Genomic DNA, 14,851 nt, shown 5'->3' on the forward strand with positions numbered 1-14,851 from the left:
TCCTAGTGAACCCGATCCTCGTCCGTCCTTTTTTAAGTATATATATATTTAGGTTGGCACATACCATTTGCTCATGGAGTTCATTGGTTTGTTTTGACTGGCTGCTATGTGGGTGTAATGAAACTTAAACTACCTATAACCGACTTATCTTTATAACTGATCAGCCTGAAGAGACACCAACTGCTGCACACGGAGAAGACCGTACAGCTGCTCCGAGTGTGGGAGAAGCTACACCCAGCAGAGAAACCTGAGGTGTAACTATGCTTTTTATTTATCAAATATACGGTTTACAGGGTCATTTCAAATAGTCAGAAGTGTTTTTTGTTGTTGTTTTTTATCTACTTTTATCTTATCTTAGGGCCCACCAGCTGAAGCACACCGCAGAGAGACTTCACCGCTGCTCTGTGTGTGAAGAGCTTCTTCACACCCTCAGGACTCAGGGATCACCAGAGGTTAGTATGGACTTGAATCGATGATTTCACTATTATTTTTTGTAATCTCTTTCATTTGATGTTCCTTTATTAATCTCTTTTATTGCCTTCTGTTGTAGTTTTTGATCTCCTATATTTCATTGTTAAGTGTTGTGATTTTAAATACACTTTTAAATCAAGTTTGATTTGATTTAGGTCTCACACAGGAGAGAAACCATTCCATTGCTCTGTGTGTGGAAGAGCTTCTCACGGCCTGGTCCCCTGAGAGAACACCAGCAGACTCACACGGGAGATGGTGGACAGGTGGAGCGAGACCGCGGCAAGGTGGGAGACAAACCAAATCGCAATAGCCTGGGCCTTGGGAATAGGGTTCCATTTAAATTATGACTGACAGTGTTTCAAGTGTTTCAAGTGTTTCAAGTGTTTCAAGAGGAGACGTCAATATTCTGTCTACTAGGGAACCTACATAGGTAGTCAGGGCCATCTAGGGAACCTACATACAGGTAGTCAGGGCCATCTAGGGAACCTACATAGTAGTCAGGGCCATCTAGGAACCTACATAGGTAGTCAGGGCCATCTAGGGAACCTACATAGGTAGTCAGGGCCATCTAGGGAACCTACATAGTAGTCAGGGCCATCTAGGGAACCTACATAGGAACCTACATAGGTAGTCAGGGCCATCTAGGAACCTACATAGGTAGTCAGGGCCATCTAGGGAACCTACATAGGTAGTCAGGGCCATCTAGGGAACCTACATAGGTAGTCAGGGGCCATCTAGGTCAGGGCCATCTAGGGAACCTACATAGGTAGTCAGGGCCATCTAGGGAACCTACATAGGTAGTCAGGGCCATCTAGGGAACCTACATAGGTAGTCAGGGCCATCTAGGGAACCTACATAGGTAGTCAGGGCCATCTAGGAACCTACATAGGTAGTCAGGGCCATCTAGGGAACCTACATAGGTAGTCAGGGCCATCTAGGGAACCTACATAGGTAGTCAGGGCCATCTAGGGAACCTACATAGGTAGTCAGGGCCATCTAGGGAACCTACATAGGTAGTCAGGGCCATCTAGGGAACCTACATAGGTAGTCAGGGCCATCTAGGGAACCTAAATAGGTAGTCAGGGCCATCTAGGGAACCTACATAGGTAGTCAGGGCCATCTAGGGAACCTACATAGGTAACATCTAGGGAACCTACATAGGTAGTCAGGGCCATCTAGGGAACCCATAGGTAGTCAGGGCCATCTAGGGAACCTACATAGGTAGTCAGGGCCATCTAGGGAACCTACATAGGCAGTCAGGGCCATCTAGGAACCTACATAGGTAGTCAGGGCCATCTAGGGAACCTACATAGGTAGTCAGGGCCATCTAGGGAACCTACATAGGTAGTCAGGGCCATCTAGGGAACCTACATAGGTAGTCAGGGCCATCTAGGGAACCTACATAGGTAGTCAGGGCCATCTAGGGAACCTACATAGGTAGTCAGGGCCATCTAGGGAACCTCATAGGTAGTCAGGGCCATCTAGGGAACCTACATAGTCAGGGAAACCTAAATAGTCAGGGCCATCTAGGGAACCTACATAGGTAGTCAGGGCCATCTAGGGAACCTACATAGGTAGTCAGGGCCATCTAGGAACCTACATAGGTAGTCAGGGCCATCTAGGGAACCTACATAGGTAGTCAGGGCCATCTAGGGAACCTACAGTCAGGGCCATCTGGGAACCTCAGGGCCATCTAGGGAACCTACATAGGTAGTCAGGGCCATCTAGGGAAACCTACATCTAGGGTCTAGGAACCTACAGGTAGTCAGGGCCATCTAGGGAACCTACATAGGTAGTCAGGGCCATCTAGGGAACCTACATAGGTAGTCAGGGCCATCTAGGGAACCTACATAGGTAGTCAGGGCCATCTAGGGAACCTACATAGGTAGTCAGGGCCATCTAGGGAACCTACATAGGTAGTCAGGGCCATCTAGGGAACCTACTAGGGAACCTACGTAGGTAGTCAGGGCCATCTAGGGAACCTACATAGGTAGTCAGGGCCATCTAGGGAACCTAAATAGGTAGTCAGTGCCATCTAGGGAACCTACATAGGAACCTACATCTAGTCAGTGCCATCTAGGGAACCTACATAGGTAGTCAGGGCCATCTAGTGAACCTACATAGGTAGTCAGGGCCATCTAGGAACCTACATAGGCAGTCAGGGCCATCTAGGGAACCCACATAGGCAGTCAGGGCCATCTAGGGAACCTACATAGGTAGTCAGGGCCATCTAGGGAACCTAAATAGGTAGTCAGGGCCATCTAGGGAACCTACATAGGTAGTCAGGGCCATCTAGGGAACCTACATAGGTAGTCAGGGCCATCTAGGGAACCTACATAGGTCAGCCATCTCAGGTAGTCCAGGGCCATCTAGGGAACCTACATAGGCAGTCAGGGCCATCTAGGGAACCTACATAGCCAGTCAGGGCCAAGAGCTTAGTTATTCCTATCTTGTTTAAAAAAAATATTATATTGAATTACATTTCCATTCTAGGACCCTGGTGACCGATCGAGACCCAAACCCACAGAGTCCCTGGGTGAAACTCTGGGACTGAAAATATAGTTAGTTGAAGAACGAGAGGAGAAGAGGAGGAAGGAGGTTGGAGAAAGAAGGGAGGGGAAGGAGGCGAGAGGAGAGGAGGGGGGAAGGGGAGAGAGGAGAAGAGGAGGGGAAGGAGGCGAGAGGAGAAGAGGAGGAGGGGAAGGAGTCGAGAGGAGAAGATGAGGAAGTTGGTGGTTTGATCAATTCCGACGGAGAGGAAGTTGGTCACGTTTCTCTTTCTAGTAAGAGGAAGAATGATGATGATGATTTTGATTGAGCTCTTCAAAATGGCACCCAATTCTCTACATAGCACTACTTTTGACCAGAGCCCTATAGGGAATAGGGTGCTATTTGGTACACAGCCTCTGTGTTAGTTAGTCGGTCAGCTACTGTTAGCATAACGGCTAAGTATTTGTTTAACCTGCTCTACACTTTTGCCCTTAGGGCTCTATGTAGGAAATAGGGTTTCATTTGGGGACGCAGATCCATTGTTTAACCTCTCCACTTTTCCACACAGGAAAAAGCCCTGTCCCAGTCTTTGTTAGCGGTGAGATTCCCTCTACATCAACAGAACCTGAACAACACCAAAACATCCAGGAGAAACGATACAGAACCAAGAAGCCTCACCTCTGCTCGGTGTGTGGAAAGGAGTTCCCTAAACCATCGAAGCTAGTTGCACATCTCCGCACACACAGCGGAGAGAAACCCTTCCGCTGCTCCGTGTGTGGAAGAGGTTTCTCCACAGGGGTATCACCCTACAGAGACACCTTCTGACGCACACAGGGAGAAACCTTACCACTGTTCTGTCTGCGGGAAGAGGTTCATCCAGCGAGGGAATCTGTTAAAACACCAGAAGGTACACACTGGAGAGAAACCTTACCCTGCTCCGTGTGTGGACGGAGTTTCCCTCGATTTGAGCGTCTGAAGGACCACCAGCGGACACATACAGGAGAGAAACCTCAATCTTGCGATGTCTGTGGGATGAGGTTCTCCTACGCATCCTCCCTCAAGGTCCTTTAGCCATTATTACACTTCCCTATATTGTTTTTATCACTTAAATTTAAATTGTCACATGCTTTGTAAACAACAGGTGTAGACAATATACACAATGAGTAACGATAACTTGGCCAGTACTGAGTCCATGTGCAGGGTTACCTTTATTTAACTAGGCAAAGTCAGTTAAGAACAAATTCTTATTTTCAATGATGGCCTAGGAACAGTGATGTAACTGCCTTGTTCAGGGGCAGAACGGCAGATTTGTACCTTGTCAGCTCGGGGATTCGAACTTACTAGTCCAATGCTCTAACCACTAAGCTACCCTACTGCCCCAGGGTAGACATGAGGTAGACATGAGGTAGATATGTACAAATATAACTAGGAATAAAGTGACAGATAATAAAGAGTAACTAACTATTAATCTGATGGATTGGGGGGGTAGAAGCTGTTCAGCAGTCTGATGGCTTGGGGGGGTAGAGGCTGTTCAGCAGTCTGATGGCTTGGGGGGGTAGAAGCTGTTCAGCAGTCTGATGGCTTGGGGGGTAGAGGCTGTTCAGCAGTCTGATGACCTGGGGGTAGTAGAGGCTGTTCAGCAGTCTGATGGCTTGGGGGGTAGAGGCTGTTCAGCAGTCTGATGGCTTGGGGGGTAGAGGCTGTTCAGCAGTCTGATGGCCTGGGGGGTAGAGGCTGTTCAGCAGTCTGATGGCTTGGGGGTAGAGACTGTTCAGCAGTCTGATGGCTTGGGGGGGTAGAGGCTGTTCAGCAGTCTGATGGCTTGGGGGTAGAAGCTGTTCAGCAGTCTGATGGCTTGGGGGTAGAAGCTGTTCAGCAGTCTGATGGCTTGGGGGGTAGAAGCTGTTCAGCAGTCTTATGGCTTGGGGGTAGAAGCTGTTCAGCAGTCTTATGGCTTGGGGGGTAGAAGCTGTTCAGCAGTCTTATGGCTTGGGGGGTAGAAGCTGTTCAGCAGTCTTATGGCTTGGGGGGTAGAAGCTGTTCAGCAGTCTTATGGCTTGGGGGGTAGAAGCTGTTCAGCAGTCTTATGGCTTGGGGGTAGAAGCTGTTCAGCAGTCTTATGGCTTGGGGGGCTGTTCAGCAGTCTTATGGCTTGGGGGGTAGAAGCTGTTCAGCAGTCTTATGGCTTGGGGGGTAGAAGCTGTTCATGGTCCTGTTGGTTCCAGACTTGGTGCATCGGTACCGCTTGCCGTGCATTAGCACAGAGGGCAGTCTATGACTTGAGTCTTTGACAATGTTTAGGGCTTTCCACCTGGTATAGAGGTCCTGGATGGCTGGGAGCGTGGAGTGCAATTGAGATTGCATCATCTGTGTATCTGTTGGGTATGTGAATAGGACTGTTATATTATATTATTATATTATTATATTATTATTATATATTGGACTCTGGGTCCAGGGTGTCTGGGATGATGATGGTGTTGATGTGAGCCATGACCAGCCTTTCAAAGCATTTCATGGCTACAGAAGAGTGTTACGGGCGATAGTCATTTAGACAGGTTACCTTGGCCTTCTTGGGCACAGGGACTATGGTGGTCTGCTTGAAACATGTTGGTATTACAAACTGGCTCAGGGAGAGATTGAAAATGTAAGTGAAGACACTTGCCAGCTGGTCAGTGCATGCTCTGAGTATGCATCCTGGTAATCTGTCTGGCCCTGTGGCCATAGTGAATGTTAACCTGTTTAATGGTCTTACTCACATCGGCTACAGAGAGTGTGATCACAGAGTCGTCCGGAACAGCCAGTGCGCTCATGCAAGGTTTACTGTTGCTTGCCTCGAAGTGAGCATAGAAGGCATTTAGCTTGTCTGGTAGGCTTGTGTCACTGGGCAGCTCTCGGCTAGGTTTCCCTTTGTCATCTGTGATAGTTTGCAAGCCCTGCCAGATCCGACGTGTGTCAGTGCCGATGTATGAGGATTCGATCTTAGTCCTGTATTGATGCTTTTGCCTGTTTGATGGTTCATCCGAGGGCGTTGCAAAATTTCTTATCAGCATCCGGATTAGTGTCCTGCTCCTTGGAAGCAAAGCTCTGGCCTTTAGCTCATTGCGGATGTTGCTTGTAAACCATGGCTTCTGGTTGGGATATGTACGTACCGTCACTGTGGGGGGACGATGTCGTCGATGCACTTATTAATGAAGCTGGTGGCTGATGTGGTAAACTCCTCAATCCTGGAACATATTCCAGTCTGTGCTGAAGAGAAACAGTCCTGTAGGTTAGCATCCGCTTCATCGGACCACGTTCGCATTGAGCATTACTGGTACTTCCTGATTAGAGTTTTTGCTTGTAAGCAGGAATCAGGAGGATAGAGTTATGGTCAGATTTGCCAAATGGAGGGCAACGGAGATATTTGTATGCGTTTCTGTGTGTGGAGTAAAGGTGATGGTAGAAAGGAGGTAAAACAGATTTCAGTTCACAAATTAACTCACATCAGTAAACTCCACCTTGCTTTCGGTGGGCTGTATTTTTCCACAGTTCACATACATAGTTTATCACCCTTCTGCAACATGTTTCATTATCTTCTGCAAGCCTAGGCTTTTCTAACAGTTGCTCTCCTCCCTAGGGTGGGGAGGCTCTCTCCAGTTATTAGTTTCACCGTTATTACAAGTCGACAGTTCAGTTGTCCTTGTAATGTCTCAACTATACCCAGGTCATATTGCGAAATAGTAACACAATGGCCTAGTCTTAAAAAGTATAGTCACACATATTATTGGATTATGACTAACACATTTTGACTCTAACACATTTCATGCAATTATATGGTTTCAGGGTGGAATACTTTAGTCATTATCTTAAACATACAAATTCTTCTATCAACAGGTCCATCGCAGGATGCACACTGGGGAGAGACCTTACCAGTGCTCTGTCTGTGGGGAGAGCTTTAACTCAACAGCAAACCTGAGAAAACACAGACAGTCCCACACTGGAAATAAAGGGTCTGCTAACATGAAGAGGGGTCGGCTCCTGAGGTCGTCCCACACTGGAGAGGGGTCTGCTGCTGTTACTGGAGGATTTCAGACTGCTGGAGGTGATGCTCTGGTAAATCATCAGACTACCTGTGGACTATTCAAACCAGATGGGGGAATATGACATCACTAACAGGATTAATTGATTGATTTGTGGCTACAATATTTGTACAGTTTAAAAGTACAAATAAATGCCAGAGGATAAAAACATTTTATAAACTGGGTGGTTCGAGCCCTGAATGCTGATTGGCTGACAGCTGTGGTATATCAGACATTATAAACTAGGTGGTTTGTGCCCTGAATGCTGATTGGCTGACAGCCTTGATATATCAGACATTATAAACTGGGTGGTTCGAGCCCTGAATGCTGATTGGCTGACAGCAGTGGTATATCAGACCGTATACCACGGGTATGACAAAAGATTACATTTTTGGGCTCTAATTACGTTGATAACCAGTTTATAATAGCAATAAGGCACCTTGGAGGTTTGTGGTATATGGCCAATATACCGCGGCTATACCCCTCGTGCCTTATTGCTTAAAAATACACGTATTTCATCAGAGTAGGATGGAATACATTTTTAAAAAACTAAACAGTCTCTTAACTCAACGTACTGTGTGACTCCTCTGCCATTTAGGGAACCGTGGTCAAAGATAAAGCTCTCTGGATCCTGACCCAGGCCACGGTGAAGGCTGCAGTCAAACATCTACCATATATATCGAGAATAAAGAAGAAGAAGAAGAGGAGGAGGAGGAGGAGGAAGTTGGTGGTTTGATAAATTCGAAGGAGAAGAAGTTAATTGGGATTACCTCAGTAAGTAAAATATTATTATTGATGTATTGGCTGAATCCTACATAGTGAACTAGATGGTTGTTGATGTTCAGGCTGAATCCTACATAGTGAACTAGATGGTTGTTGATGTATTGGCTGAATCCTACATAGTGAACTAGATGGTTGTTGATGTATTGGCTGAATCCTACATAGTGAACTAGATGGTTGTTTATCTACAGGCTGAATCCTACATAGTGAACTAGATGGTTGTTTATCTACAGGCTGAATCCTACATAGTGAACTAGATGGTTGTTTATAGATGGTTGTTTACAGGCTGAATCCTACATAGTGAACTAGACGGTTGTTGATGTACAGGCTGAATACATAGTGAACTAGATGGTTGTTTATCTACAGGCTGAATCCTACATAGTGAACTCAGGCTGAATCCTACATAGTGAACTAGATGGTTGTTTATCTACAGGCTGAATCCTACATAGTGAACATTGGCTGAATCCTACATAGTGAACTAGATGGTTGACAGGCTGTACATAGTGAACTAGATGGTTGTTTATCTACAGGCTGAATCCTACATAGTGAACTAGATGGTTGTGAACTTTATGTTCAGGCTGAATCCTACATAGTGAACTAGATGGTTGTTTATCTACAGGCTGAATCCTACAGTGAACTAGATGGTTGTTGATGTTCAGGCTGAATCCTACATAGTGAACTAGTTTATGCTGTACATAGTGAACTAGATGGTTGTTTATTCAGGCTGAATCCTACATAGTGAACTAGATGGTTGTTGATGTTCAGGCTGAATCCTACATAGTGAACTAGATGTTCAGGGTTGTTGATGTTTATCTACAGGCTGAATCCTACATAGTGAAACTTAGTGAACTAGAAGGTTGTTGATGTTCAGGCTGAATCCTACATAGTGAACTAGACGGTTGTTGATGTTCAGGCTGAATCCTACATAGTGAACTAGATGGTTGTTTATCTACAGGCTGAATCCTACATCGTGAACTAGACTTGTTGATGTTCAGGCTGAACTAGTGAACTAGATGGTTGTTTATCTACAGGCTGAATCCTACATAGTGAACTAGACGGTTGTTGATGTTCAGGCTGAATCCTACATAGTGAACTAGATGGTTGTTGATGTATTGGCTGAATCCTACATAGTGAACTAGACGGTTGTTGATGTTCAGGCTGAATCCTACATAGTGAACTAGATGGTTGTTTATCTACAGGCTGAATCCTACATAGTGAACTAGATGGTTGTTTATCTACAGGCTGAATCCTACATAGTGAACTAGATGGTTGTTTATCTACAGGCTGAATCCTACATAGTGAACTAGATGGTTGTTGATGTTCAGGCTGAATCCTACATAGTGAACTAGACGGTTGTTTATCTACAGGCTGAATCCTACATAGTGAACTAGATGGTTGTTTATCTACAGGCTGAATCCTACATAGTGAACTAGACGGTTGTTGATGTTCAGGCTGAATCCTACATAGTGAACTAGACGGTTGTTGATGTATTGGCTGAATCCTACATAGTGAACTAGATGGTTGTTGATGAATTGGCTGAATCCTACATAGTGAACTAGATGGTTGTTGATGTTTAGGCTGAATCCTACATAGTGAACTAGATGGTTGTTTATCTGACATTGGCTGAATCCTACATAGTGAACTAGATGGTTGTTTATCTACAGGCTGAATCCTACATAGTGAACTAGATGGTTGTTTATCTACAGGCTGAATCCTACATAGTGAACTAGACGGTTGTTGATGTTCAGGCTGAATCCTACATAGTGAACTAGATGGTTGTTGATGTATTGGCTGAATCATCAGGTCCTGGATCTTCAGCATTGCAGGGCCCGAAGTCAGTTTCTGAAAAGTTTGAGAACCAAGTTGAAGATGATGATGATGATGTGGAAGAAGAGGAAGTTGGTGGTCTGATCAATTCAGACGGAGAAGAAATTGGTTGGGATCGTCATCGTATCAGTAAGTGATAGAATGTTGACAGTTAGAATGTTGATGATTCACTCGTTATCTAACCCCCCCCATACTGTTTCATCAACACAGTCAGCCGTCCTTCTGACAGCGAGGAGAGTCCCTCCGCATCAGGAGAACCTGAACAACACCAGGAGGATCCCAACAACACCAAGTCTCACCACTGCTTTAGATGTGGGAAAGACTTTGCCAACATCTCTAACCTACGGCGACACCAGAAGAGACACTCAGGTCGTTGTCTCCACTGAGTGCCTGTTAAAATGATGAGTTCTAAATATGGAATTCCACATGACGTTCTTTGATTCCTTTTCATTGATATGTTGTTGTGACCCATTTTAGAATTCACTTTGAACGTGTGTTCCAAATGGCACCCGATTCCCTTCGCAGTGTGCTACTTTTGACCAGAGCTCTATGGGCCCTAGTGCACCACCAAGGGAATAGGGTGCCAATTCGGACACAACCCTAAACACTAAATCTGACTCGACAGGAGAGAGTTCCGAACACAGATCTGACAGTGAAGCCAGGAAGTCCCACTGCTGCCCAGAATGTGGAAGAGACTGTAAGAAGCTATCAGCTCTACAAAAACACATGAAGATCCACACGGGAGAGAAGCCGTACCCTTGCTCCGTGTGGGAAACAGTTCCGTGAAAGAACAGCCCTCCGCGACCACCAGAAAGTGCACACGAGAGAAAACCTTACCCTTGCCCCGACTGTGGGAAGAGGTTCGCTCACTCAGGAGCTATGAAGAGACACCTGCTGACGCACACCGGAGAAAAACCTTACTCCTGCTCTGTGTGTGGGAGGAGCTACACCCAGATAGGGCGACTGAGAGAACACGAGCGAACACACAGGTCGGTTCTATGTTAAGTTTAGATATTCGGCTGTTTAGTCTTTGCTGGCTCCTTCTTAGTCTGCCTATCTTGTAGTATTAGTCACACACATATATAGGTTTTAGCCCGTTTTTAAAAAGCATTTCTACCGCTGTTGCTGATGCACATCAGATCTGGGCCACAAAACTTCTCAGAGTAGAAGTGCTGATCTATGACCTGTTCATATAATCTTATTCATTATGATCTAAAAAGGCTAAACTGATCCTAGATCAGTACTCCTACTCTGAGAGGTGTTGTGAATTACGGGCCCAGCTCATTTGTCAAATAATTGGGCAAAAGTTCAGAATTAGGCTGTCTGTGTAAACGTAACCTTTGTGATTTCTGTGTGTAATAAAAAGTGGTCTACACATAAAATGCATTTATTATTATTGTTATTATTGTTATTATTGCTATTATTATTATTATTATTATTATTATTGCTATTATTGTTATTATTGTTGTTGTTGTTGTTGTTGTTATTATTGTTATTATTCTTTTTATTATTCTTATTATTAATATAGCGATGAGAAACACGACTGTTCCGTCTGTTGGAGGAGCTTCGCCAAAGCTAAGGCCCTCGTCGCTCACTTCAGGTAAAGCACTTTGGGACAACAACTGGTGTTAAAAAGGGCTTTTATTAAATACATTTGTGATCCACTGATTCATTAATGAATTGACGTTTTGATTTGATTCAGGACCCACACGGGAGAGAGACCCTACAGCTGTGAGGAGTGCGGGAAGAGCTACGTACGAACCCAGAACCTCAGAGCCCATCAGAGGAAAAGTCACAGCAGCTCACTACCAAACCCTGGGACTGGGACAGGGGAAACCCTGGGACTGGGACAGGGGGAAACCCTGGGACTGGGACAGGGGAAACCCTGGGACTGGGACAGGGAAACCCTGGCTGCAGGGGTGAAGAGTGAAGAGGATTCTATTAGTATCAGTGACGAAGAAGAGAAGGAGTTGATGCTAGCAGGGGTGGAGGAGAACGAGGACTAGCCAACCACATTAGGATAGATTCCTCTTTGTGCTGACCATCTCTAGACACCGAATGAATAGAATGGACCAGAGCGAGGACTAGCCAACCACATAGGATTTTCTGCATCAAAAATGGTACCCTATTCCCTAAATACCAGGTCCTGGTCAAAACTAGTGCACTATATATAGGGAATAGGGTGTCATTTGGGATGCAGATAGAGTCTGTGGTGATGATCTGTAGACAAAGAACCAATAGAATGGACTGTAGTTCTAAATTCCACCAGCGGAGGGCGAGCAAAGTCGGACGAAAATTATTAGTGTTGAGAAATTTAGTTTTATCTAAAACATACTTTTAGTCATGTAGTGTATGTGGACACCTGCTCATCTAACATCTCATTCCAAAATCATTGGCATTAATATGGAGTCGGTCCCGACTTTGCTGCTATAACAGCCTCCACCTCTTCTGGGAAGGCTTTCCACTAGATGTTGGAACATTGCTGCGGGGACTTGCTTCCATTCAGCCACAAGAGCATTAGTGAGGTCGGGTACTGATGTTGGGCGATTTAGGCCTGGCTCGCAGTCTGTGTTCCAATTCATCCCAAAGGTGTTTGATGGGGTTGAGGTCAGAGCTCTGCAGGCCAGTCAAGTTCTTCCACACTGATCTGAACATACCATTTCTGTATGGACCTCATTTTGTGCATGGGGGCATTGTCATGCTGAAACAGGAAAAAGCCTTCCCAAACTGTTGCCACAAAGTTGGAAGCACAGAATCTTCTAGAATGTCATTGTGTGGTGTAGCGTTAAGATTGGTGGCAAACTTTACACCACTCTGCCCGATGCTTGGTATTGCGCATGGTGATCTTAGGCTTGTGTGCGGCTGCTCGGCCATGGAAACCCATTTCGTGAAGCTCCCGACTAACATTTATTGGGCTGATGTTGCTTCCAGAGGTGATTTGGAACTCGGTAGTGAGTGTTGCAAACCGAGGACAGGTGATTTTTTTTTTTACACACTTCAGCACTCTGCGGTCCTGTTCTGTGAGCTTGTGTGGTCTACCACTTTGTGGCTGAGCCGTCTTTGCTCCAAGAAGTTTCCACTTAGTTAGTTGAAATGTGGCATCCAATGACGATGCCACATTGAAAGTCACTGAGCTCATCAGTAAGGCCATTTTACTAGTTTGTCTATGGAGATTGCATGGCTGTGTGCTCGATTTTTAAACGGATGTGACTTAAATAGCCGGATCCACTAATTTGAAGGGGTGTCCACATACTTTTGTATATATATATTGTGTATAGAAGGGTTGTCTTTTACTTTTTTTTTTTTAAACTGCATTGTTGGTTAGAGGCTAGTAAATAAGCAAGTTCACTGTAAAGTCTACACCTGTTGTATTCAGCGCATGTGACTAAATACAATGTGATTGTCAGGAAAAGGATGAGTGCAAATCAATGGGGCAGAAGGCCGTGAGTTGTTATGATTCTGAACGTCATTTAGCAAAGCAACAATGACAAGGAGCTGCCATAGTTCCATCTGGTTCTCGATACCATGTCTTGTTTTGACTGATGTCTCATCTATGCTAATATGGCTCAAATTAACTAGCTAGCTAACCAACGACGATTTATTTGAGCGATTTGAACAAGTTGTCTCATTGTGCAAATGTATTGGTTTTCAAAAAACATTTGTAGAATAAAAATATAGTTTACATATTGTCAACAATATAAGCCTGTTTTTTCCTCAAAAGTTGCGCCTCATTATTAACGTAAACTCACCCCATTCCGTACAAATGTGCGCAACCGCAACATTCAAACTAGGCTACAAAGAAAACTAATGGGACTGTAGCGACTGTTCACGTCAAAATTGAGGGTGTGAACTAGGTTTCTATTCAAGCATTGATCGACATGGTAATGGCTCTATAGTATTGGAGAAAAGTTGGAAAAAAACGGACCGTTACATTATGACGTGTCATGTCGTAACGTACAGCACGCATAAAGCAACTATTTCTGTCTTACAATCTCTCTCCACCAGGTGTAGCACTTCTCTCATCCTTTAAAAACAAGAAATGGACAGTGACGGGGTAAGGGGGGGGATACCTAGTCATTTTTTTTTGCGTCATCCTTCTGTCATCCTTCTGCCGCTGTTTATTTCTAAGATCACTTTAGCACCGCCCTAAAAACCCGATTCAAATTCGACACAAACCTTCAAATAGGTATGTAATGAAAGATTATATAAACTCTTTATAGTGTTTTATTTACATTTTAGAGTCGATAAGGTGATAAGCTCGAGTGAAAAGAAGCAATTTTCCCACACATCTCTCCTTTTCACTATCAGGCATTAGTTTCGCTTCCCCACCCGCCATTTTTAAAAAGACCAGATGGGGCTCATAGCCTGCTTGAATTATGCAGAAACAGGCAGCGTTTAGGTCATGCAATTGATTCTGTTGGAAAGGGGAGACATTGTGCTTTACAATGGTATTGACATTACAGTTTAAGGTATAAGGTGAATGCACCAATTTGTAAGTCGCTCTGGATAAGAGCGTCTTAAATGACGTAAATGTAAATGTAACGATCTAAATTACGTTTTGGGGCGCTAAAATAAGGGCAATTGTACGGACCAAGGCGATGTACGAGTTTACGTTAGTTGCTTTTACAACCAACCCATCCACTGACCACGAACATTCCGTTAAATTTGGAGAACTTGACTGAAGAGATTATGCAATTCTGTTCTTTTTGTATACATCTCAATCATTCAAATATGTTAAATTCCTTCACATTTGATCATATTTGTATTTTTTCTGGTGGTGCCAATAATTAACCCTGTGCGTTGTAGCCAACACATGCAATACCACTCACTGAACAGACAACACATGGACGTCTATGCACAATTTCAATGTCATGATTGAATAAATACCTGGCCCCTTGAACAAAACCTGCTCCTTTCCCTAAATTAACGAATCAATGATATTTTAATTAATGTCACTAGGGTCTATAGCAGTTTACCAGGCAGTTGCCCCTCTCCCTCCTGTTTACTGCCTTTCCCCTCCAACACGTGGCGGTAGAGCGCCAGGTGCTGCTCACTGACCGAAGAAGAATATCCCGGAAGTAGGTGGATGCAAGCGCTAGTTGGATAGCTACTTCACTTCAAAATACGGATTAAAATATGTCCATATACCATTTCTGATACGGTTGTGATTGGCATAGACATTATGTAAAAAAAAAAAAAAAACATTATGTAACTGTAACGAGCTA

The 14,851-nt window shown here is 44.5% G+C and overlaps 2 long non-coding RNA genes across 3 annotated transcripts; both read left to right on the forward strand.

Annotated features, from left to right (window-relative positions):
- Positions 1-357: 357 nt before the first annotated feature.
- LOC127927955 (uncharacterized) lies at positions 358-3,029 on the forward strand. Its single transcript, XR_008129691.1, has 3 exons — positions 358-452; positions 627-755; positions 2,965-3,029. It is a non-coding gene; the product is annotated as an uncharacterized LOC127927955 (long non-coding RNA).
- Positions 3,030-7,641: 4,612 nt separating this feature from the next.
- LOC127927958 (uncharacterized) lies at positions 7,642-11,475 on the forward strand. 2 transcript variants are annotated; one of them, XR_008129692.1, is made up of 6 exons: positions 7,642-7,793; positions 9,603-9,755; positions 9,837-9,995; positions 10,252-10,615; positions 11,155-11,226; positions 11,329-11,475. It is a non-coding gene; the product is annotated as an uncharacterized LOC127927958 (long non-coding RNA). The 2 variants fall into 2 exon arrangements; XR_008129693.1 differs by having other exon boundaries at positions 9,618-9,755.
- The last annotated feature ends 3,376 nt before the right edge of the window (positions 11,476-14,851 follow it).

This window comes from Oncorhynchus keta, unplaced genomic scaffold, assembly GCF_023373465.1.
Source record: "Oncorhynchus keta strain PuntledgeMale-10-30-2019 unplaced genomic scaffold, Oket_V2 Un_scaffold_19987_pilon_pilon, whole genome shotgun sequence".
NCBI classification, from domain to species: Eukaryota; Metazoa; Chordata; class Actinopteri; order Salmoniformes; family Salmonidae; genus Oncorhynchus; species Oncorhynchus keta.